The sequence below is a fragment of the Balaenoptera physalus genome (genome assembly GCF_965194825.1).
Source record: "Balaenoptera physalus genome assembly, chromosome: 18".
In the NCBI taxonomy this organism is placed as follows: domain Eukaryota; kingdom Metazoa; phylum Chordata; class Mammalia; order Artiodactyla; family Balaenopteridae; genus Balaenoptera; species Balaenoptera physalus.
Window position 1 is genome coordinate 51528098 of NC_138899.1, and position 26943 is coordinate 51555040.

The 26943-nt window shown below is 33.4% G+C and overlaps 1 pseudogene across 1 annotated transcript in view; it reads left to right on the forward strand.

Annotated features, from left to right (window-relative positions):
• The window catches only part of LOC309647939 (thioredoxin reductase-like selenoprotein T pseudogene), a 481034-nt pseudogene extending 457468 nt beyond the window's left edge, over window positions 1-23566 (forward strand). Inside the window, exon 3 of the transcript XR_014268664.1 lies at window positions 9692-23566. The product of XR_014268664.1 is annotated as a thioredoxin reductase-like selenoprotein T pseudogene (transcript). The remainder of the gene's footprint in view (window positions 1-9691) is intronic.
• Window positions 23567-26943: the final 3377 nt, after the last annotated feature.

Sequence of the window (26943 nt, forward strand, 5' to 3'; positions counted from 1 at the left end):
TATTATCTCCAAAATGTTTATGGAAGGTAACTCTCAACCAACAAATTATACTTTCAAAGAAAAAGTAGAGTTAGAAACACTGAACAACCTCAATTTTGAAGTTGCCTGTAATAATATACAAATTGAATTGTATCTTCCACAGTTTTTTGTACACAAATTTTCTGTACGAATTCAAAGTGGTGTGTGGAAAACTTTGTTAACACGTGTAACAGCAGCATAATGTACTATAAACATCTTTTATTTTGCACTTTTTTTTGGTTTCTCCATTTTTTCTTGACCCAGTCTGAAAAGTTAAGAAAGCACACAAAAAAAATAGTATACTTGGAGCACTTCACAGGTGTTTATACCTGCAATGCAAAATGTTGACACTCATAATAACATGTTTGCAATTCTTATCCACACATATTGTGATCTGTGTTCTTTTAGTTGATGACAAAAATTAATTACTAACCCAGTGTTTTTTAGTAACATGCTTACAATATAATTAACCCTGGTGGGGCAAGTATAAATATGTCTTAAAAAAAATGTACTTTTGTGCGATTTGTTTATTTTAAAATGCAATCCTTAGACTCAGAGTCATTATATAATTTAAGAAACATTTTTTTACTTTATCAATTTTAAAATCAGTTCAGTCATATTTTTGCAGATTGACTGTTTTTATTATTAATCACTTAAAATATTTTAGAATAATGTTTTTTGAATATTTCCTTATTTGTAAAACAAATGTAAGGGCCCCATTAAAATATTTTAGTGCTAAGATATTTGCTTCAAAACAAGCATGGCATCTGAGAGCAAAGTGAAAGGAAAATCAGGGAAATATTTTCTACAATGTGCTTAATCCTGAATTATACAAATTTATAGCATTTATTTTAATTGAATAAATTTAGGTTATTTTACAATCGTATGCTCTATTATATTAGTATATTAATCAATTTTATCAAATAATATCTGTTTTTCAAAAAATTCTGTAAAAGGAGTTAAGTATTTACAATTCATATGGTATATTATGTCAGCATGCATTTAAATTTAAGCATAATTACAATATAAACCATAGAAGTATGTCAAACTCTGGTGTTAAAATTATGAATCTACTATGTGCTGGCATAATATTAAGAAAGATACAAATGTATTTGGGTGATGAATAACATGATATGTAGATAATTAAAAGGAAATTCTTAATCTAAAAATAATTGAATGGTAGTATGAAGAATACTTAAAAGGTCTTTCTTAAAAAAGAAGATTCTGCCTCTAGTCATAACTATATTTCATCTAAGGTAGATAATCATCTTTCAAATCTTACATGGATCAAATCAAATTATACTTATACCTGCAATATCCATGTCACAAGTGAACATTTATCAATAATGTAAAGGTTTTAAAAATGTTCCCTTAGTCTAGAAATTCCACTGAATGAAAACATTAAAATGGTGTTTTATAGTTATCATCATATCTCCAGTCCAAATAATTCTCTGATTCCTCATATATATTTTTTACCAGCAAAATTTGTATTAGTTATACATTTATATAAATTTACCCACATGTATTTATGTACTTAAAAAAAAAAGTAACCAATTTCGTTGGTTTTGTTTATATATATATTTTTATTTTCCCTACTAAGCAAGAAAATTCTGTTACATAACACTGTGGTAATGGTGATTATTTCTCCATTGAAAACGGATAAAATGAGACATTCAAACAGAAGAGAGATTTCGCAAAAATGATATGTTTGACAGTTTCTTGTCATACTCTTATTTGTAGCCTCACAAATACCAAGGAAGTATTGGGCATCTAGTAGGTACACAAATGTCAAGATTCTTAAAAATCAAAAAAATTCATACTGAGCTTGTGTTTTGAGAGAGAGTATAATGGAATAAGGGAAAATAACATAGTCTCCTTTTGTATGCACTTATTGATTATTCATAGTTATTTATTTAACAACTACTATGTGTCACTGTAGATACGTAGGTGAATAAGACAAAAGACAAATTATTACATATTAAATATATCAAATGATGAAAGGTGATATTTAGAAAAGTAAATCAGGGCAAAGTGAAACATGTTGATAAAGAATTTTTATACATATTTGTTTTCGTGAGCATGTGTATGGGGGGCACACAGATGCTTATATGTATAGATGATCTATTCTTTAATATTATTGTGGTGCCTCTATTATAAAAATAGCTTTTCCATCTTTATGCTATTCTTTGATCCTTTCCAGTTCCCATCTGGGCAGAGGTCAAACATTCATTTGAGGAATAGCCAATGGTTCTAAAATTCTAACCTGCTAAGAAACTCAGATTCTGAAAACTTGAAATCTCACCCAAAGGTGTAGTTTAAGGGCAATAGTTAGATTTATATGCTTTTGGGTTTCTTCTGAATGTATCACCAAGGCATAATACACTTTACAAAGGCCTGTAATGGTTCCAAATGTCAATGTTATGTGTAGCTCCAGGTCATATTTCTATTACAGGAGATATGAGAGTATAAAAATTGCATTGCATAGTGCATCAATAAAAGAACACTATGGGCCTTATCTTATCTTACAGAAATTTCCAATTTGAAAAGTGCATTTGTGTTGTGAAAATGTTTTAAAAGTTCACAGTCCTTTCTGCCTCTACTGTCTGAATTATATCCAAGCCATTTTAGACTAAGCTTTTGTTCTGGTTGAAGATCTATGAACAGAAGTGGTGCTTTCCTAAAGGAGAAACAGAGGGGAGTGGGGCACAGAGCATACTGCTGGATGATAAACTGAAGGCAACTTGGGAAAGCATTCTAGTAAGAGAGTCAAGGTAAGAGTATATCAATTTTGACCGTAATATTGTTTTTCCAAGAAGAAAATAATAAAATAATTTATTCTAATATCTCCCAGCTTACCTTCTCAGAAACCATCTTTTAAAAAAAAATATCTCTATGAGTATTGTCAAAATAGCATATTCTATGTGGCTATTTACTTCACATTGGCAAGAAAGCTAAAACGAATGAAGCACATCTGTTTTATTTTTTCTTACCTCTTATCAGTACTGGCTTAAATTATTTACCAGTCTCTATTTTTCTGCTGTGGCCTCTATCTATTTGAATAATATTAATTCTAATTGGTAGCATATTATTTTTACTGGGTCATGCAAAGGTCTCCATTAGTAAGATAGATGTTTGTTAAAAACCTTAATGAAAATAACCTAGGAATTATCTTCTTTTACTTAATAAAAATTAATTGATTTGTAAATGAGTGTAAACATAATTAGTCAAATATAGGGATATTATAAGGAAATGAAGATAAGCTAATAAGAAACAATAGAAATATTCAGCTTTGTCTTTATCTGTATGTGTTACAGCCTCAAAGCAAGAACATATTGGACATATTTAGTGAATAAATTAATCCCTGGGCATAGATTAGGAATTTATAAGATTTATTTACTCTTACAGTGCCTGAAGTATCAGTTATAAGAACTTAAATAAATAAGTAAAAATGCAAACAAAATCGTTTATTAATTTGTTCAAACAAGCACACAGCTTTAGTATGTTTTAATGCCCCAGAGTTTGAAAAAATAAAGTTTTTTCTAAGATCCTAGCATCTATATTGCATAGATAAAATTTATTAATGTGCTATGACTTATGTGAATATTATTTATTTAGACTATTGTTTACCCAAATACCCAGTGCTGTGAGATCATCATACTTGAACATTTTGCAGATACTTGTTGACTGCTTACTGTTTAGAATCTGTGTACACTAGCATTAGCTTCTTTTTCCTGGCAGAGTCTTGTAACCCTGTGTTCTTTCTAGCTTCTATCATGGGCAACATTTTTGCTTGAAAAAAAGGAGAAAGCAGAGAACAAATAAGTCAAATAGTACATATTTTAGTGAAATATTTGGACTTAATATCATGAAAGCAACTAATTCAATTAAAAAGTTACAGTCCCTGTTAGATGTGTAGTTCTTGTCTATGACTTGGAAAGGAGATACTATTAGGTCCCAAACTGAAATTGAACCAGGGCTTAGGCTCCTGAACTAATCACCAAAATGAAGCTGTATGTACTGAAACAACCTCTTAGAGAATAAATCGGAAGTGATGGTTGAAATGTTAATAAGTTCCTAAATACTAGCCCTCTTTATTGCCTATGCTTGGAATAAATTGGGGAACAGACACAGGAGTTATACAGATGGAGACTAAATAGTCAACTTTATTGATAATAAAAAATAGACCAAAGACTTAAGGACATGGCTTAGATACATAGCCAAACAGACTTGAGAACACCTTCTAGAACTGAACCAACTTATTTACCCAGTTACTAGAAGAATTTCAAGCTGTTCCGCCAGAGCATCACCAGCACCCCAAGCTCACCACAAAGCTGAGAAAGCAGGTCAGACACATCTGTCCATATTCAGGCTTGCTCCAAAGTGGAGTGCTCTTTCAAACTCATTAGCTGGATAACTCACTTCTTCTTCCTTGGAGAGGAATAAATGAGGAGTCTAAGGGAAGGGGTTGGGACAAGGAGTATTAGTCCAGCTGAAATCCCTCCACAGAGAAATCTGAGGAGCTGTGGTGACTGTTTTCCCTAAGGGCAATGTCATGTGGTAGAGAATGTATAATTAAAGGTGGGGAGACTTGGGTCTACCTGCCTCACTCTACAAGTCTGCTTAGTTGAAGTTTCACGTGCTCTTGGAAAATCCTTGATTTGGCTTCCTTTTCCCTCCTCCTAGTTTTAGTTAAGTGACCTTTCATAACAATGATTTATCTTCATCATCATCAAGGCTGATAACATTTTACTTAACCATTCCCCTCTTATGTTTGAACTCCTTGAGGATAGGGACTGTGCCATAATTATTACACTGTCTTTATCAACTAGTAGGGTGCCTGGTACATAGGTCTGTTTAATTGAATCTGATGTTTTATTAAGACCATTCCTTCTTTTGAAATGCTGAGCATAGATTAACAAAAAAGGTAATGAACAAGTATAATATGGTCCACACTCAATAAGATGCTCTTTATCTAATTTTGCCTTCTATGTGTGTCCAACTTATCAAAGCATAACTGAAGTAAGATTTGTTTAGAATGATTGAAAAAACACTGAAAGTTATGTATACTTTATTGCAGCATTTAGAAAAGATGACAGATAGATAGATGATAAATAGATGATAGATGATAGATAGATAGATAGATGGAATGCTCCTTCCCTTGATACTTATCACTAAAGAATCAGAAACAATCCTATAGTAGCTACTAAGACTATGCATAAATAAGTGGTTCTCTCTCCTGTGCTCAGGTAGGATTGACTTTCCCAACAAGTTGAACTCAAGTTTAGGTAGATGTCATGCTTTTTCTGTCTTTGGAAAAAACTCACTAATTTTCTAAACCCACTAATTTTCTTACATAGTTCCTTATTCATACATTAATTAACTACATTTTATTCTTCCTGAATATTTTACAAAATCCATGCTGATAAATTTTTTATTATCAGAATATAAAATTATTTGACAACTGATACAATATGGGTACCATTTACAATCTTACCCTTTAAGTTTGTTAGATCATGTGTAGTCTAGGGAGTCCAGGAATAGGAGCCAGAGCTATCTGAGTCAATGTGGTCCCACTAAGTGAATTATGGTAGTAACTACTTAATAACTGATATGAAATATTGAAACATTTATATTCATATTGTCTGTGATTTATGATGGTTCAACATAAGACTTTTCAAGATGGTGTAAAAGTGATGTCCATTCAATAGAAACTTTACTTCAAATCTTTTCCTAGGCTAGCAATAGGGAGTCCTTACTCTCTCGTGATGCTGGGCAGTAAGCTGCAGCACCCAGTTCGCTTATGCAATAATGAGAGTAAACAGCCCATAGACTTACAACCCTTCTGGACACAGACAACCATTCTGGTTTTCACTTTCAGTACAGTATTTAATAAATTACATGACATAATCAACACTTTATTATAGATTAGACTTTGTGTTAGATGATTTTACCCAATTGTAGGCTAATGTAAATGTTTTGAGTGTGTTTAAGATAAGCTAAGCTAAGCTATGATATTTGGTAGGTTAGGTGTATTAAGCGCTTTTTTAACCTAACAATATTTTCAATTTATAATGGATTTATCGGGATGTAACCCCACAGTAAGTCAAGGAAGATCTGTAATAATTTAACAGTTTGTATAGCTAGAAATCAATCCTATTTTTATTCCAAAGAATGTTCTCTCTCTCTCCTTCCATCCCTTCTCTGTCTCCTTTTCTTTCACCCGCCCTATTCCCTTTTCTGTTTCTTTCTTTGATTTTGCTTGTTCTACTGTCTCTCTTTAATCTGAGCCTTCTGTGTTCTCTGGCCCACAGATTTATTGTCCTTTCCTATGCTTTGAAATAATGGGAGGTAAAATTAAAATTTGTTGATCTTTTGTTTGTTCTTGTCTTAATTTTTTAACCTGAAAACAGATATTGTTTTGTTTGTGTATGTGTATATCATGGCACTGCCTTCTTCTACACTGGCTCAGCTCAAGATTTGGCTGTTTAATTCTGTCATAATCATTATCATGTGGGTTACATGAGTCACACAGTCTTAGCCATTCGTGTCCTTTTTCTTACTGACAAGTCTATGGAAGTAAGTACTGCAGTTGAAACTGAAGTCTGGGTGCGTTAGTGCATCAATAATACAATGACACATCATGGTCCTTAGTCTAAGAGTGTCTCAACAGTAGCAAAAATAATTTTTAACACTTTTTATAATCATTAGTTATATTTGATATGATTCATGTACAATTTTATGTATCCTTCAAATAAATGTTAATTACATATACAGTTTTGGAAAAAGCATGAGTACTGTCAAGGTCAGAAAGTACAATATTTGTTAGAATAATGCTTTCTTTTTTTTTTTTTTACATTGTCCTGAGAGCAGGGCATTAGATCTTATATTTTAATAGTATGTTGTGAAGCAGTTTGATATTATTTACTAACCAGTCCCTTAAGCTATGAACAGGCATGGTTAATCTCAAGGTATTCTTTTTTAGGCCAATTATTCAATGGTTTTAATTTATTCTGATTCTCATCTTAATGCATGATTATGATAATACTCTGAGTGGTGTCAGTCTTTACACAGATTTCAATTTGGGGCAGGCTTTACAGTTATATTTTATTTTTTCCTCAGTTGAGTTTATCCTATTAATCTTGGAATGAAACATACATATGTTATTTTAAGTTTTTAATCTCCTTCCAAAGAAAATAATAAAAATAAAGGCAATTTACCACTCCCCTTATACTCACATTATTTTGGCAATCTCAAAGAAAAATAAAATATATCCTTACCTTATTAGAAAATAAAACATAGCCAAAAATTAATAATTTCTTTTAGCTTCAGAATGAATTTCAATATTTTAAAACAAATACTTATTTTATACATTACAGTTTGCAAATATATATCTCTTAAGGAGAAAGTTACTGTGTTTTCTAGATGTGGTTGGACTAAGATTTCCCATGATTTTAACTGAAAATGTGCTAACATGCTGCTGTCTTTGGTATTAAAATAAGAAAACTCTCCTTGGTCTTCATTGTCTTTAAAGTCCTCAGCAAATGAGGTTGCCAAGGTAATTTGAACTGTCCAAGATCAATATGTTTACATATTAATCACTTGAAAATATAAAATATATAAATGCCAATAAAATAAATGAGATTTTTACAAAATAGAAAAACATACAAATGAATGAAAATATAAGATTTTTAGGGTAGGAGTGTTTCACTGTTTTTTACTATGCATCTTCATGCTGATAATTCTTGGAATTTAGAAGGTACTCAATAAATATTTTTCACTAATAAACACTTTTTCACCTATTTTAAGCATAAGGTGTAACACTGAAAATTTATGGGTAATATGCAAATTATATGTTGAATGGTATTTTCTATGAAATTTTCAGTGAGATTCTCAAATAGAAAAATAATTATTTCAAAATATAATTAAGTCATATACAAGAACATTAAATTCACTTCAAAGAGCATACCCTCTACAAGAAATACTAAGTAAAATCCATATATGTGTGTATACTTGTGACGGTTAATTTTATGTGTCAGCTTGACTGGACTAACAGATTCCTCGATAGCTGGGAAAACATTATTTCTAAGGGTGTTTTTGAGAGTAGACATTCCAGAGGAGATTAGCATTTGAATCAATAGACTGAGAAAAGAAGATATTTTCACCAATGGGTGAGTATTATCCAATCTGTTGAGGGCCCAAATATAACAAAAAGGTGGAGAAAGGGTATATTTGTTTTATACTTGACCTGGGACATCCAACTTCTGACCTTGGATATCTGTGTTCCTGTTTCGCAAGGCTTCAGACTTGGAATGAAACTACACTACCAGCTTTCCTGGGCCTCCAGCTTTCAGAGAGCAGATCTTGGAACTTCTCAGCCTCCATGATTGAGTGAGCCAATCCGACAATATATTTCTTTGGCTATATCTATCTTTCGTATCTATGTGATTAGTTCTTGGATAGCCCTGAATATTATATATATATATTATATTATATATATATAACATATATAATATAAAAACTATAATATATTATGTTACATTGGTATATAATATATATAATATGAATATTATCTTTTTGTACTATATATACAATATATTACATATTTTATTTTTATATATAACATAACATATATGTATAATTATAATATATAATATGTATAATATAAAATATATTATATGTCATATTATATGTTATATATACTATATATGTCATATAAATATAATATATAAAGTCTACCAAGTCTAATATATCTGTATGTATATATAGTCTACCAAGCCTAATGAATATTTTGATATAAAGAGATGAGGAGCAACAATAAAATTATCCCTGACTGAAATAAATTAACTATGGAATGCATAACTTTTAGGATGAAAACACATAAAGAATTAAAAAATTACAGATTCCTGAGATTGTAAGGGACTTGAGACTGCATTGTCTTCATTTGTCATCATCCAGTGCACAATGTGTGAGGACTGCAGTCTCCTGGTCCAGTGCCAACCAATTCAAGAAGCATCTGGAGTCTGTCAGCATCTGTCTACTGTCAACCTGACCAAGTGAGGTGAAAGGCTATATCTATTGGAAAAATTGGGATGATAACACCTGAAACCCCTGATCAATCTTAAAAGTACCAAGAGAGAAACCACCAGATACTGCGCAACTTTGATGTGTAATAGGAAGTACAGAGCATTTTCTGTTAGTTAATTATGCCACAACTCCAACATGGATGTGAGCAAGGCTTCTGCTTTAAAATTTTAAAAGAAACAAAACAGACAGAGGGCCAAGTTAAGCCACATCACAGGGAATCAATTAGCAGAATCCAGCAGGTGGAGAATTCTTTACAACAGATATCCTGCATTCTTTATCACAAATATTTCCAGAAGAAAAAAGTGTTGGGGCACCTATAAATGAAAAAAGAGAGTTAAAAGACTAACATATATGGGCATTGTTTGATATAATTTCTAACAAACGAAGAGTCAAAATGAATTTATGAAATAAGTGATGAACTTGGAATTCTAATTAGATATTTATTGATATTAAAAGTGAACCCTCTTGCACTGTTGGTGGGAATGTCAATTGATAGAGCCACTATGGAGAACAGTATGGAGGTTCCTTAAAAACCGAAAGGTAGAATTACCATATGACCCAGCAATCCCACTACTGGGCATATACCCAGAGAAAACCATAATTCAAAAAGACACATGCACCCCAATGTTCACTGCAGCACTATTTACAATAGCCAGGTCATGGAAGCAACCTAAATGCCCATCAACAGATGAATGGATAAAGAAGTTGTGGTACATATATATAATGGAATATTACTCAGCCATAAAAATGAATGAAATTGGGTCATTTGTAGAGACGTGCATGGATCTAGAGACTGTCATAGAGTGAGGTAAGTCAGAAAGAGAAAAACAAATATCGTATATTAATGCATATATGTGGAACCTAGAAAAATGGTAGCGATGAACCGGTTTGCAGGGCAGAAATAGAGACACAGATGTAGAGAACAAACATATGGACACCAAGGTGGGAATGTGGCAGGGGGTGTTGGTGGTGTGATGAATTGGGAGACTGGGATTGACATATATACACTAATTTGTATAAAATGGATAACTAATAAGAACCTGCTGTATAAAAAATAAATAAATAAAATAAAATTCAAAATTTCAAAATAATTAATTAGAAAAGAAACTATCATTATATTTTTAAAGATTGATAAATTAATTTTGATTTTATGTTTTAAAATAAGAACATTTTCTTGATACAGACTCAAATATTTAGAGTTATAATTTTCTAGACTACTCATTTTTAAAGTTATGCATATTCAATATTTCATTTGTTTCAGGGAGTTTTTTTTATTGTTGTATATCTTTTCAAATCAAAATATTCAGTAGGGTTAGTAGATAATCTTAATATCATCAAGAAATTAGCCACGGTATCAAGTCTCTATAGATCTCTGATTCCAAAGTTTTAAATTCGTTTTGTGTGTTATAGCTATTTAGAGATGAAATTTCTGGATAAACCAAAAATTTATAGAACATTCTAATCTCCATTTCTTTCTCAATTAAAGAAATAATTAGACAGTATTTTTCTTAAATGAGGGGTGAGTGGGAAGAAAACTCTGTGAAAGCTTTTAGCTCTGACAACTCAGCAAAATCTTTAGCGGTGTATTGGTTGAAATGTAACCTTCATCTTTTACCAGACAATAAACTCCAGACAGTGATATAGTGCAGCTACATTTGTTAAGGATAAATTAACTTGTTATCAATTTAATATTATGTGTCAGTGATAGGTTAAAAAAAAAAAAAAAGAGGAATAATAATTACCCATGATTTGGATGTGTATCTGAAATCAAATATCAAATAATAAATATACTATAAAGAGGTAAAAATGCCCGTAGAACTTGAGTATTTATATAATAATTTGCACTTTTCTCTCACTATATATTTAACAGTATAAAATTCATACTGATTTCAAATAGGTCATAGTTTATGCAAGGGCAAATTCTTATCATTTTGTATATAATTTTCATTTCCTAATTATTCAAGCCCTTTGTTCCTGCTTCTCTTTTGTGACTATATGCTAATAATGATATCATCTGTCTGATGTTAAAAAAAAAAGAAAAAAAGAAAGAAAGAGATGACAGAGAATTAAGGCACAAAGGTAAACTTGAGTATTGTTCTAGTAAAGTTTTATGAGGTCAGTAATAAAGAATTAGATAAAATTAGGACTTAATGGCTTCAATGATCCTTTCAATTTATTATTTACATGCATCATGGTTACTATAGTTCTTGGAGTGAGAAATTTGCTTTAGGAAAATTGGGCACAGCGTGGTATAGGCCATTATATTCAAGCTAGATTGGGTCTTGTTCTGCCATCAACTATCTGTGTTCAACTTACCATGTAATTAAATTGTTCTAAGTCTTAGTTTCTTCATTTGTCACACATGGATAAAAAGTTATTTCAAGATGTTGTAAGAACTAAATAACTTTATATATGACACATGCCTAGCACGTGGTTTCTGTCATGTATTAGGATAGTTAAGAGCCAGGTGCCTGGATTTGAACCCTAGCTATGACTCAGAATCTTCATAACATTGGAACAGTTACATAATATTGCTGTGCCTGAATTTTCAGTGAGGACAATAATAAAAATAGTGAGGACTTAAAAAAGTGAGGACTTAAAAAAGTGAGGACAATAATATATGCTTCTTGAAGTTTTTATGATATTAAATAAGTTAATATATAAGTAAAATGCTTAAAATAGAGTCCAAAACATGATATCAATAAGGAAACATTAAGCATTATTTTATAGGTGGTGGTATCAATAAATGTTTCTCTTTACTTCCTCCTTGTATTAGAAAATAAGAGTTTTAAAAACACGGGTGGTCATAAATCAGTACATCCTCCACCCTTTCTATTTTAAGGCCACAAGATATCACTAATAAGTGTTAAAATAAATAAATAAATCTATGTTCCTGAAAAAGATGATTGAAAGTATAGTTGCTTTTTTTTTTTTAAGAATAAACAATTTCACTTGAAATATAATATCTGTATTTTTGTGTTTCTCAATATTTAGATTTAGGAATATCAATATGTTTCTGAAATTCCCTGGTAAGTATTATAATAACCTTTAACAGCGTTAAAAAATCAAAATTCAATCTGAGTAAATTTGAAGATCTAATTGGCTTTATTCAACAATTCATGGATCGCAGCATCCATCTAGCAATTAGAAAGGAACTTTGAATAGCTGTACAAAATGGAAGGCTTTTATAGTTAGAAAGGGAGCAAGACAAAAAAAAAAAAAGTCTATTGCTTCAGGCAAGGTCACCTTCCTTTGGGGGAGGGAAGGAGTCTATCTCTTGCGCGGATTACCTCACTAGTGCTGACCAGGTAATTCCAGATAACTGGTTAAAGTTTATATTCCTAGGAGAGGCTGAAATAAGTTAGATATTAAGTTTAGGTTTGCTGACATAAGGCTTAGCACAAGTGAATCCATTTGGTGCCTTCTTTAACAACAGTAAATACTATTATCAGGAAATAATTGTCTGAAATGACCTACCAATTATTTTCTATGCTTTGTATCAAAGACAACTTGGATCTAGATGAAAGTACTGTATCATCAGGTACATTTATTATAATGAGAATTGCTAGCAGCATAAACAGCTTTAAATGGCCCTGTGCTGTGGAAACTCTCCAGAATGCAGCTGGTTTAACTTGGGAAGAGGCTGGTTGTAACACCAACTGAACTATAATTCTAATACTCAGAATTTTCCATTTATATGGGGTTTCCAAACCACCTGTGAAGTCTTGGAACATTCCATTTTCAACAGCTTATGGAATATTCATGGGATACTGCTGGGAACGCTGGATAGTTCTTGAAATTATTATTCTAGATATGATCACATTTAATTACTAAAATAAATACAATTGTTGCTATTCTATTCCATCAAATATGTAGTTTCTCTTGTAAGTGTATTAAATATGATGAGCTAATTCAGAAATAAATAAATATAAGCAGTACAGAATGGCCTCATCCATTTTTTTTAAAAAAATGTTGAATTACTGTAGAAAAATGGAAGAAATGGTAGAGGAAAAGTGGGACAGATTTGATTACAAGGAAGAAAATGCATGCATGCCCAACACATTATAAACAGAAGCAAACACATTGGGAAAGTATGTTAAATACTTATGACATTTAAAATAGAAATAGAATGCAAGCTGATAAGATAAGCATGCGTATAAGCAGTTTTGGGTAGACTGCACTGCCTTTCGTCATATACTCTCAGTTTACCTCTGGATCCTCATCTTTCATCACACCCTACTCCTACACTTACACTTCGCTTCAGCCACATATTACTTGGAATCACCATATTCCTACCCTTCTGGGACTTTAAACATGCTACTATCTAAATTAAATGCAAAAACATTCCCAACTCATGACTAAGTCCCATTCTTTCCACAGGCAGTTTAAAAAATCACTTTATCCAGAGATCTCTGAGAGGCAAGATAGAGGTCTCTCTTTGCTCTCACCATACCCAATACTCATCCCACTCTACTGTGATTCTTTTTCATTCCCTGTTGACTTCCCCTTCACAGTTATAGACAATGTTATTGTATCCACAGTGCCTAGAGCACAGCAAGTACTCAGTAAATGTGAACAAAAAACAAGCTCTCAATTTAAAATATGGGGCAAGAATACTGACAGTTCACAAAAGGGAATACAGATTGATAAAATAGGAAATAGAAACATAGAAACACATTCCAACACACAAAAATAAAATCAATAAAAGTCAACAATAAATATATATTCACCTATTTAATTTAATATCTAAGGGATATTATAATGGTTAAAAATAAAATATTCAAATAAATGGGCCCTGTCATATAAATATGAGAAAGAACATACATTTTTATAAAATTTTCTTTAAAAAATAATAGGGCAGATATGACATGGTAATTTCCATTTAAACTTGGTCATAGGAAATAAAATTCAGGAATAGCATTTTAAAAAATGAATATTACATTTGAAATAATATGAAGTGGAGAATTGGAAATACTTCAGTGCCAAATTATAGTAAAAAGTTAGAGTAAAAAGGCTGTGAAAACCTAGGTATATTTATAGAATGAAGACTTTGTAATAATTTTTTATAGTTAAGTTTTATAGAGATAATGTGCAATTTTTAAATGCTATATAAATAAATAAAATGGTATAGATACACACACACACAAAAACTAAAATGAACAAAAACAATGTGGAAATGAATCTTACATATACCCTAAATTATAAAATGTGGTTACTGACATGTTCCTCTGCAATTCCAATAAGTTGTGCATGATATCTCTCTGATTGGGAAAATAGCTATTGAATTAGAAGACTCAGAGCCCAGGCTCCAGAGAGAGATAGCTTGGACTTGAGACCCGGCTATGTCATTTACTTGGCTTGTGATCATCAGCAATTGACTTTACCTAGATGTTCCCCAGTTATCTTATCAGTAAAAAGAAAACATGCCATTACTAACGCCTGTCTTACACGTTATGAGGATAAATGGCCTAATACTTATGACAAAGCCTCTCTCTTTTGACCAAACTTTGATCAAGCTCTTCTGAGACCTCTTTCTGTCTAGGTCTTGCCCTTGGACTCTGCCCTAAGCCAATTTAGTCCAATTTTAGTGAGATCTTACTGCATCAATTTAGTGAAAATCCCCCACCCTTGAAAATGTGATCAAATGTCTTATCCTCCATCTTCAATATCTTATCACTTTGGCCTGCCTTTAGCAAAAATTTTGTAAAATTGATTTAGTCATAATCCTCTTACCCTTAATATTATGTTTTAGTAATTTTTCATCCACTGACCCCACCCTGGCCTTTGGCTATAAATCTCCATTTGTACTTATTGTTTTCAGAGTTTAGTTTAATCTCTCTCCCTTACTACAAATCTCCACTGTAGTAGTCCCCCAGAACAAAGCCTGCCTTTCCATCTTAACAAGTGTCAGAATAATTTTTCCTATTATACCTACAAAGTACATAAAAATGCACTTCATAGAGTATGTGCTTGAGCAATTTTAACTCTTTAAATCTTTATTACTATTATTACAATTTTATAATATTATTATTACTATTCCTTAAAAGTTTTCAACCTTGTCTGGCTTTGGAAATTCACCCTGGGTAGGTGATCTCATAGCAGCTTGTATTCCTCCTATCACTGCATTTATGGCAGCTTATTACCTTAAATTCAGTAAGGGCATACTCCATGTCTGACTTGTTCATGGTTACATCTCCAGTGTGAAGAAAGTTGTTTGATACATGAGAGACTTTCAATAATATTTGCTGAATATTAATTAATTAATTAATTAATTAATGCTTGAATCTAACACAAAACTTTTATCTTTCTATTATCTTTCTCTTAATCCTAGGACATTCTCCTCAGTCTCATCATCAAACTCTACTAGCATTTCTTAACATGGTTCAATTTCTGTAAAATAACACTTTTTTTGGAGTGGGTCTATTTTCAAAACAATGTTGCTGTATAATTTTTTATATCCATGAAGATAAACCTCATAGAAATTGTAAGCTACTTGAGAACAAAGGATTTGTCTCTGTTTTCTTTATGTTGTTCCATGGTTCTCTTGGAATAGTTTACATACAGTAAGTTTTTAGGCATGTTAAATATTTCAGTAGTGTCTCACAAGAAGAGTGTCTAAAACTAGTGTTTGAACTAGAAACTTACTTGCAATTGCATCTTATATTTAAACAAATGCGTTAATAGAAATGAGGTTTGTGGCTATAACCTTTTTCTCCTGGTTCAATTAAATGTAGGAAATCTTTAATGATAATGCAACACATTTGACTTATGATAGAATATGATTGTTTTTATCAAAATAGTTAAAGCTCCAGCCAAACTATTTAACTAGTCATCTTTTCTTTATGGTGAACTTAGGTAAAGGAAATTCATACAATATCTTCAAAAGTTTATTATTAGTCATGTGGCTAACTGACAGTGTGCACTGTCTGCTGCTATTTTAAATGTTGAATGTTAATTACAGCCCAGAGGTTACTATATGTTTTTATATTTAGGTTATTCCAATTTTAGGTTATTTCCTTCTGAGAAATTTTAATTACTTAGTGGCACTTCTCACAAGATATCACGTGGAAGATTTGAAATATATACATTATTTTTGAAAAATTTGAATAACATTTACAGTTTAAAATATGTGTTCAGCAGGTGTCTTACAGAGGGACTGTTTCAAACCATATTAATATAGTGACTATGATACATATATCAATATAAAAGATGAACACATGTGAAGCTGGAAAGACTGTGTAAATTTTTAAACATCTGAACAGGTGGTGGCCAACTTACCAAAACGACTTAAACCTTTATGATACCTTATCATACTGAGACAGATCCTGGTGTTTTACAATGACATTAAAATTAAAATTTAATTTTTCCCATAGAGCTAATAATTAGCCAGTGTCAGAGACAATAGTGAGATCCCATCTTTTGAAGGAAAAGGGGAAGATATTCTTCCTGTCGGGGGCCAGTGAATATTGGCATATATGATGGTGCTAAAATAGGGAGCTGTGAATATGGAAGAAAGTAGTTTTTGATACTATTGCTGGTCTTATTTTAGGAATTGAGGAAAGTAAATGAGATATTACATTATAAGGTGAAAAGTTAGGGAAACTATATACATTCAGATGTTGATTCAGTTTCAGAGCTCCTCTTTATTCTAAAAGCAAAGATTGACATTATACTAAACAAATGTCATAATAAACTATCAAATTTCTCATATTATAATATGAACTTGATAAATTTAAAGTACTTAGCCTATAGATATCTAAGATAGTTTAAATAAATTAATTATTCCTAGTAACCTATTTGGCTTGTTGGTTGGATGACACCCAATGAGAGTACACATTCTCCATGTCATAGAATAAATGGGAGTTCCATTGAGCCTTCCTCATTTACTGTTGGTTGAGCACGTGTGTGTACAAAGGCAAATATTAGGGTGGCTACATATTGAATTAAGAGAGGCATTTAGAGAGCCTTAGAAGTCATTTGGGAATAAAATGTCTTGTTCCCAAATTCTTCCTAGGTAATTTGTGCAGTTTATTCCTGTGACTGGTTTGTTTCTTCCTGAAATGTCATCTCCCAGGAACTTGACCCATTGCCTGCTTCTAATACTTTCATCCAGCCCTTGATTTATTTTTCTCTTTGTCTTTGGTGCAGGCTCTATTCCTTAGTGTACCTCCAATGACTCCAAGTCTAGTGAGCAAACAGATGTGGTAACATACTGAGCCCATTGTTTCTCACTGCTTTTCTCTCTAACCCTGCAGCTTGTGGGTGAGTCTTTCTTCTGGATCCAAGCTTCTGCCCTCTTCGTGTTTTGAAGCTCTTCAGGTTGTATCTGGGATCTATTTTAAGTCTTCATCGTTTCTGATTAAGGCTTTGTTCTATATATGAGTACTTTTTTGGCACTTTGGTCGGATTTTGAAATCAGACTGTGCCAACTGGTACTGGTTGGCCTTCAGCCCATTCCTTCAGGAACAAGGGCTGTTTCACTGAAACTCTGCCAACTAGCTATCAGTCTGTTCCTTTGGAATAGGGGCTGTTCTATCACAACTGTGCTGAGCAGCCTTCGTCCTGGGCCTCTGGGACCAATCTCGTCCCTTAGAACTGGCTGGTATTAGGCCTGTAGGATGTTTGAGCTGTTTGAGCTGTTTGAGCTGTTGGAGGTATTTAGGTGGTTTGAAAATTATTCTTTACTCTAGAGAAAAGTCCCTGAGAAATGGAATCCCAGCTATCTAAATATTTAGAGGGAACCCCTCACCTCCCAACACGGCCCCTGGCCAATTTCATGTTTACAAACCACTATCCTTTCTCATGCACATTTCTAACTAAATGGATCAACCTAACCAAAGGCATTTTGGAATATTAATGGCCATTATGGGGAGCTTTTGAAATCCCCAAATTTACTTATTGTAAAAACAAATTGGACCACCATGGCTCTGAAATTTCAAAACTAAATGGGAAACCAACTTTGATTGGTTTTGGCAGGCTTCCAAACAATTATCAAGAGCCTATAATTGCCTGTCTGCAAAATAAGATTTTAAGATTAACCCAGGCATACAAAATATTCAAGAAAGTTAAAAATGAGTTCCAAAGACCAGTGCTTGTCTTCCTTGATTTCTCTGTCTCAGGATCAACCTCTGACATTATCTTGTTTCTCCCTTGACTCCTCATGGTCTGACTGCCTGCAGCTCCATCCTCCTCCTTCCCTCCTACACCACCTGCACCTCAACTTTACCCTCAATACCCCCATATTAATTCTCTCACCAAACTTCCCCTTTTCCCTGAAACTGTCTCCACTTCCTTTTCTTCTGAACTTGTCATAACTGTTCTTTTAAAATTAAGCCTTCTTAACATATTCCATGGACTAAAGCTGAACTGAAAGCCATACTGACAATTTTCCCAAAGTAACCAAAGATCCTCACAGATTTGTTGGGGAATTTCATATAGTCATTAAAACTGATCAACCTGGTTTCTTTGACTTATATCAGCTAGCTCATATGCTTGTGGGAGAAGACTAGGTCTAGCATTGGGTGGAAACTGCTATTTGCGAAAATACTGAAAGGTCCTAGATTTACAACAGGGAGGTCAGCCTGCTAACTTATTATATAATCAGGCTCTGGCAATTGTTAGACAACTTCATTGAGCAATTCCAAGGGATTAAAAAAAAAAAAAATCTAGTGTCCTTTAATGTTGATTCCACCCAGGTAGCCTTTAACTTTATATTTATTAACAAGATGAAACAGGACATTTCTCCTCTACAAAGAGGACCAAGATGGAATGAGAAATAATGTCCACTCCAGACTTAGTCAATCTGGCAAGCCATCTCTCTTGCGTTATAGATGAGTCACCTAAAATGAAGATCACTAAAATTCTTAATCATCAACTTCAGCAAATAAATACCTCTAGGCAAAACCAAACCCTCCTAGATTCTGTTATTGTTACAAAGGAACAGAATATTGGAAAGGAGATTGTGACAAATTGTTTTAGGCATCTTCAGCCCTCTAACCAGCATTCACAAGTTCTCCCAATTCTTAATGACAGGGCTCAAGAAACTACAGAGACTCTTCCCAATCCTCCCTCTGATTAAGAGGAGCCTTTTTCTCAGAGGACTAAAGCAGTTCAATTGTGGGATCTCTAATGAACCCCAAGAAGTTCCTATCTCTGAACTAACCTCCTTTTGTTTAGGATCTTTGAGGGATATACACCCTTTTATCCGTAATGTTTCCACCCCTACCCATTTATTAGGCTGAAATTTCTTAGAGAAGAATCATGCCAAAATTTCTTTCTCCCAAAAGAGGAAAATAATTCTAGAACTTGGCAGTAGTCATCAAAGCAGACAACCAGGTGAATCAAATGAGCCTTTAACATCTTTTATTTACTTCATCTCTGACAGTACTAGAGCAAATTCAAAAAATATTGATCATTTGTCCCTACTGAATCAGATACCACCGTCCTTATGGGCAAAGTCTCCAAATGATAGTGGCAAAATTCACAGCGCACCTCCCATCAAGAATCAAATAGAATCCTCAAAGCCTCTCCCCAGAATTAATTGATATTCTATAAGTAAAGTAGGCTTTCAAGATATAAAGCATATAGTAGAAGATTACAGGACTCAAATTATCTATTGTACTAGACTCTGTAATACTCCTATTTTACCTGTGAGAAAACCTAAGGGTTGAGGGTGGAGATTTGTCCAGGACATCAGAGCAACAAAAACAAAAAAATTACCTTTTGACACTCTATTGTAACTAACACTCATACATTGCTAACATCTACTCCCTTGAAAGCAAATTTTTTACTGTAATTGTTTATTCAGTGCATTTTTCCATATTCCAGTTAATGAAGCTAGCCAATACATTTTTGTCTCCACTTAGGAAGAAAAACAATTCACCTGGACATTAATGCCTTGTGGCTTTACTCAGAGACCTTCTTATTTCTCACAAATTCTGAAGGCTAGAGTTTTGACTTTGCTGCACTATATGAAGGACTTGCTTTTTTGTTCTCCTTCTCAATCCTTTTCACAGTAAAATAGCATCCAGAAGCTATAGCCTTTAGCCTTAAATAAGGTCACCAAAAAATCGCATTTTTCCTAGCCAGGTTTGACATTTAGGGCATCTGATATCAGAACAAGGGCTATACCTAGATCCAGGTAGATTTATGGTGCCTTAAGTTTCCCCAAATCCAAAATTAAATACCAACTGTGAGGTTTTCTTGGGCTATTTGGTTATTGCTGAAGTCGGATTTCAAAGTTCTCTCTAATGGCCAAACCTCTGTATGTTTTTCTAAACAAAAAAACCTTGACCCAGTTTTATGGGAAGAACTGGACAACCTAACATTTAAGGTTTTACAGGAGAGTTTAATGAGCTTACCAGCCCATGGGGATCCCAATTATCAGGTTCCCTTTTATTTTTTATATAAGTATAGGGGATACCCTTGGGGTACTCACCCCAAAACTCAGGAACCACCATCAACCCACAGGGTATAATAGCCAGCATTTAGACCTTGTGGCATGGGAATACACCCCTTGCCTTAGAGCTATTACTGCCACTACCCTTTTGGTGAAGATCACCAAGAAATTGTTGTGCGATCTACTTTATCCATTTTTGTACCTAATGTAGTAGAAGTCCTCCTGAATTCTCATCACACTCAACATTTCTCAGTCAGTTGCCTACCTCCTATGAAATACTTTTGTTACCTGTTCCTACATAACTCTTTTACTTTGCAAAAACCTTGACCCTCTTACTTTTCTCCCCTCCATCCCTGAAGAAGTCCCTCTTGACTGCTTAACTGACAGATCACCACCTGACTCCTTGTGATGATCTGCAGGAAATCCCTTTGGGTAATACTAACTTCTCATAGTACACAGATGGTTCTTATTTAAAAGGTGACAATGGCAAATATTGTTCTGGGTATGCTATTGAAACTCTTTTTGATGTTGTTGAAGCAGCATCTTTACCTATGGTTATGTCAGCCCAACAGGCCAAATTATACACTCTTACATGTGCCTGTACTGTAGCCAAGGACAAAACCGCCAATACTTATACTGATGGTAGATATGGTTTCAGAGTAGCCCAAGACTTTGTAATGTTGTGGAAGCAATATGGCTTCCTGACTTTCAGCAGAAATGAAATTTAAAATAGACATTATGTTCAGGAATTATTGGATTAAATAGTTTTACCTGCCTTAAGATTTGGGGGCATGCTAAAACTGACTCTCTGGAAGCTAAGGTAATTCAACTTATTGACATTTCCTAAAGGAATGATTTTTTTAGGGACTAGCAGCAATCAAACCTCTGTCATGGTCCAAAAGTATGTTTCCCCAAATGATGACTTAGAAGAACTGACTAGAGAAGTCTAATAATTGGCCTCAGGAAAGGAAAAGCAAAGAGAGAAAGCCCTGGTTGTTAAAGAGAGAAAGCTCAAGAGAGAAAGCTCTGGTTTGGACCAAATAACAACCCAGACTCTAAAATCCCCATGCCTCCTTATGTACATACATTAAACCATTAGTCTACTGACAAAATGATACCATTCATGAATCAATATATGTGTGGAAACATTAACAAAGCTGCAAAAGGTGCTTACCCTACTTGACCTACTTGTTCAAAGTACAGCTCAGGGAAACCTGTTCATACTTCTTTCCAATATTTTTAACTGCCTAATGGACCATTCAAGTTCTGGAAAATGTGTTTCTTATAACTCCCTCCATCTAATGGATATAAAAATATGTTTTAGTCATTGTCTGTATGTCTTCATGCTGGACTGAAGCCTTCCTTTGCAGACAGGCTCCTGTCTCTTCTGAGGCTAATGTTCATTTGGAAATATTATCCCACCTGTGGAACTCCTTTTGAACTTCATAGAAATCAAGGAAACCATTTTACTAACCAAGCACTTTGACAAGTCTTTGCTCTTTAGCCAGTTTTACATTTTCACTGCACTTATCACCCTCACTTCTATGGTTTAGTCAAGCATAGTAATGACATTATTAAGACCTAGTTGGCAAAATTTGTAGAGGTCCTTCAAATACCTTGACCTAAAGTATCTCCATTGGTCCTTCTAAATCTTCGATCCACCCCAACTGGAACTCATAAACCCTCACTCTCTGAGATCATCTCAGAATTCCCAATGCACTTCACTAAATTCATAACATTGCATAAGCATTATGCATAAGCATTAAATTGGAGCATATATACTAGGAGCATCTTGATGAGGAAGTGAAATTCTTTCATATTCATAGAATTAAAATATTAAAAGATAAAAAATTATTACTTCCTAAATTTTGGGAATATTTTTCAAATAGATGAGTTTCTGGTTCCCTTCTCTGAATCCAACACTGAACAGTGAAGATAGCCTATTTGATGTTTTTCTCTCTCTCTCATATGCAGACTCATATCTGTGTGCACGTGCATAAACACAACCACACATGCACACACACACACACACACACACACACACTATGAGAAATATGCAGGAATTCTAGAAATGGTTGTATCTGATTTGCATGTGGATGTGTGGATGTGTATGTGTATTTAATTAAGCATAGGCTGGGGGAAAATGTTAATAAGATGTGGAATAGCTGGACTACTCATACATTGTTATGAGAGTGAAAATAGATGGCACTGCTTTAGAAAACAGACACTAATTACTAAAATTGAAGATATATATTTATACAACATATGGTAGTCTTCAACTGGTAGCATAAAAGAGGAAAACCCTTTTACATAGTTAATAATTTTATAAACAGACACACGAGGTTTTTATATCTGAAGAATGCAAGTTTAAATACAATGAGATAGATAACTGTATATCTATCAGATTGTGAACATTAAAAAAGTCAAATAATTTTAAGTGCTGATGAGAGCATAAAGAGTTGCAGAAGAGCTCTTTGAAATTACTTATGAAAATGAATTTTTGTATATACTACATACTAGCAAAAGTTTTCCAAAGTATTTAGCACAGTAAACCTCTGGGACACATCATCAAGGAGCCACATTTAAGGTATTTACTAAAGTGTTATGTTGAGAAAGCCTCAGATAGAGATATTAGTTCATTCATTATTAGAGGAATGTAAACATAAATTGTGTATACTTGATGAAAACTTATGCAGCCTCCAGAAGTAATAAACCAGATGTACATATATGGAGAAATGCTGTAATATATTATTCAATAAAAAAGTTAAAAATAGAATGAGAAAATTATGATACTATTAACATAAATTTTAATATATGTATTCTGAAACCAAAATCATATTTTTAAGGATAGATGGAAAATCCATGCATGGAAGGTAGTTTGGAAAGGCTTTTTTTAATGCCTGTGTAGATTTTTAGTATATAAATCAACTATGGAAAGGATATTAGGAAGATATATTAAATCCAATATCTTGGGCACAGTGATGAATGAGGAAAATGGAGAAGGACAGTCATGGAAGCAAAACAAAACAAAAAAGAATAAAAAAAAAAAAAAAGAACACAAGATAAGTTTTGAATGCATGTAGGTTGATAAAATTTATTTGAAGGTATTAGAAAGTAGATATTATGTGATGTGATTTTCACAGTGTATTTAGGTTAGAACTCCAGAAATTCTGTAATTAGTAGCCTAGTGGCACTTTCTATGTTGACATCCACACTTCTCAAATTCAACAAATTCAAATGATTCATCCATTTTATCCTATACCTTCCATCCCTTTAGACATTCCCCATTTTGGTAGTGTCACCAGTTGCCCAAGGCTATAAATTGTCCTAATCTAAATTCTGTGTGTCACACTCATCTTTCCTCATCTGGATTATTATTGCCATCCAATTGTTCTCCAAGACCTTCCTTTAATCATTCTTTTGTCCTGCCCACATGGCTGACTTTAAAACAGCAGTATGACTATTATTCTTAAAGGAGACTAAGTACTATGAAGCAAGATGTTTGATCTATCTTGCTCATCACTGTATCCTCAGCAGCTAAAACAGTGCCCAGGGCAAAATAGTAAATTCATATTTATTGGATGCATAGTTTGCTAGGTAGCTTCTGAAATGCTCTACCTCACCCCATAATCCCAACTCCTGTTATTTTCAGTCTTGTATAATCACATGCCTTTGAGTAATTTGCTTCTTAGAATACCTCAACTTTGAGTAGATGTCTTTTCTTTATTAGATTATGAGAAATACTGACTTCCATCTTGCTACTAGTCTCTTCCTTTCTGGCTTTGATGAATCAAGTTACCATGTTGAAGATATAAGTGTTCTGATTACCAATTCCAACATGTCGGTGGCAGGGGTTGGGGGGTTCACAATGCCAAGCAATTCTGGGACACCAGCTGGGTGTCCTACAATTCAACTCAATTCTGACACTAGCTACCAGGAGATATTACCAGATTCCACAGGTTAAAGTCTCAGTCCCATAAGACTGCTTTCCCCCACTTCAGATGCCAATGGCAAGTCCAGGTTGTTAACTGTTTTTCTGACTGACTGGCTATAAATCAGAGGTTCCCATGAACTCCTCCTTGACTTATTAATTCACAGGACAGAGCTCACAGGACTCAGGAAACCAGTTTACTCACTAGGTTACTGGATTATTATAAAGGATATGACTCAATAGCCAGCTAAAGAGATACATAGGGTGAGGTTCTGAAGAAAGAAGTTTCTGCCGTTTTGGAGTTTGGGGCCTGGCATGGGGGCATGTGGAAGTGTTCTGGTTCACCAACCTGAAAACTCCCTGAACCCCCTTCTTTTGGGTTTTTATGGAGACTTTATTACATAGACATTAAACCATTGATTAAATTATTGGCCATTGGTATTGATTCAAACTCCAGGCCCTCTCTCCTCCCTGGAAATCAGGGGGTGGGACTGAAGGTTCCAATCCTCTACTCAATGTTGGTTCCCCTTAAGTCACCTTATTAACATAAACTCAGATGAGGTGGAAAGGGGCTTGTTATAAATAACAAGACACATATTTCACCTTTATGGCTCTGAAGCTTTTTAGGAACTGAGGATAAGAAACAAAATATAATAACAAAGACAAAAGATGTCTCCATTGTCCATATTCTTTAGAAAATCCCAAGGGCTTATAGAGCTGTAAGCCAGGAACCATGGATTAAGACCAAATATATATGGAATATATTTTGGTCATCTGAATAGCCAGGTATATTTCTTATAAATCACAATATTGTAGGAGTCTCTGGGGAAGAAAAGTAATTTTTTCTCTACTTTTCTAGGTTCTTGGCTGAAACATCACCCCCATAATAAAATGAGAGATTAACAAGGGAAAAACAGATGTTTAATAACTTGTACACCTCCTGTATACATGGTAGACAATGAAGCAACTGTGTAACTCCCTGAAATCGCCCAAGCCATCCCCTTAAATGCCATCTCCAGCTATAAAGACAAAAGAAAATGTTGGGGGTGGGGGAGGGGGAAGTTATGGAATGTTACCAGGAAAAGCACAGTAAGCAATGTTATGCTTGTTATGCAGATTTAAATCTGTACCTTCTCCATTGATAAGAGTTTCTAATGATTTGGTCATCCTCCTCTTCCTGGTACAGAGAGGGAGATACCCTTACAAATGAAGATTTCCCTTTCCTTATGAAAGGGTAACTTCCACTCAGTTTTCAGAGTTTTTCCTATATTTGCTGTTTCTTAGAATTAACCAGTTCAAAATAACCTTATGCCAAGAGGCATATTTTGGGGGTGGTATATTCTGATCTTCAAGGCCAATACAGCAAAGAACTTAGAGTAGTCTCCAGCCAATAGACAGCTGGCAAGTTAAGGCTTCAGGTCGGAAACCCAAGAAGGAATTGCATCTGCAAAAACCATGTAAGTAATCTTTGAAGCAAATCCTCAGAAAACATAGTGAAATAAAAATTCAATGAATGAAATATGTTATTTTCCCATAACTTTAAGGATTCCTTTTATTATATTTTCTCTGGATAATTTTACCCAAAGGACACAAATTCTACCATACTGTAAAATAGAGCTCAGTTACTTGTTAGAATGACTTCTGCAAAACTTCCACACTCTCCCTCCTCCGTCCCAGTGAAATAGAAAAGAAATCTAAAGTTTCATAGGATTTTATTGTGTGAAAAAGGATACATTTCACAAAAACAGTGTATAAATTATAAAACATCCTCTTACAACTGTCCCTAATATTGAGGGTTTTTTGTATATGTATATACAAGAGGGATAGTAATATTTTAAAATATATAAAATACTTCCCTATTGTTATACAAGACATTTATAATAATCTTGATTTACTCTCCTTTCAGATTGTAATAACCTAACATTAACAGGAAATAACTGAAATATATTTTAATCATATGATTGTATATTCTATTTTTAATTCTGTCTCAGATCCATTGATATTTTGTTTCACTCCTTGAATACCTCTAAGGATAGCTGATTTTATTTGCTGAGAAAATTTTGGGGATAAAGTTATCAAAGGGACATATTTATTTACCCATTGATTGACAATCCAAGTTATAATTTCTCAGAGAATTTTTCTCATTCTCAATTCAACAATGTCAATCAGTGAAGAAATCAACACAAATAGTTGGACTGATTTTTTTAGAGTTGTTTTCAATAAAAATAAGACACTTTAAAAAAAAAAAGACACTTTACATTTTTTGAATGTCCATTGAATTATGAAACTAGTATTTTATGATCGTTCTCATATTTATGGAAAAACTTGAAAAGAAATACAAAAATGAAAGTGAAATTTACTTTGAAAAATGAGCTACAAAATAATTTTTTAATATAAAGAATGATGCTGAGAAATTCAGAAACTAAATAATTGTTATGACTTGTTGACCTAAAACAAATAGACTGCTAGATATTTCTCCAGCAAAGATAGGTTTATTCAGAATCAACAGAAG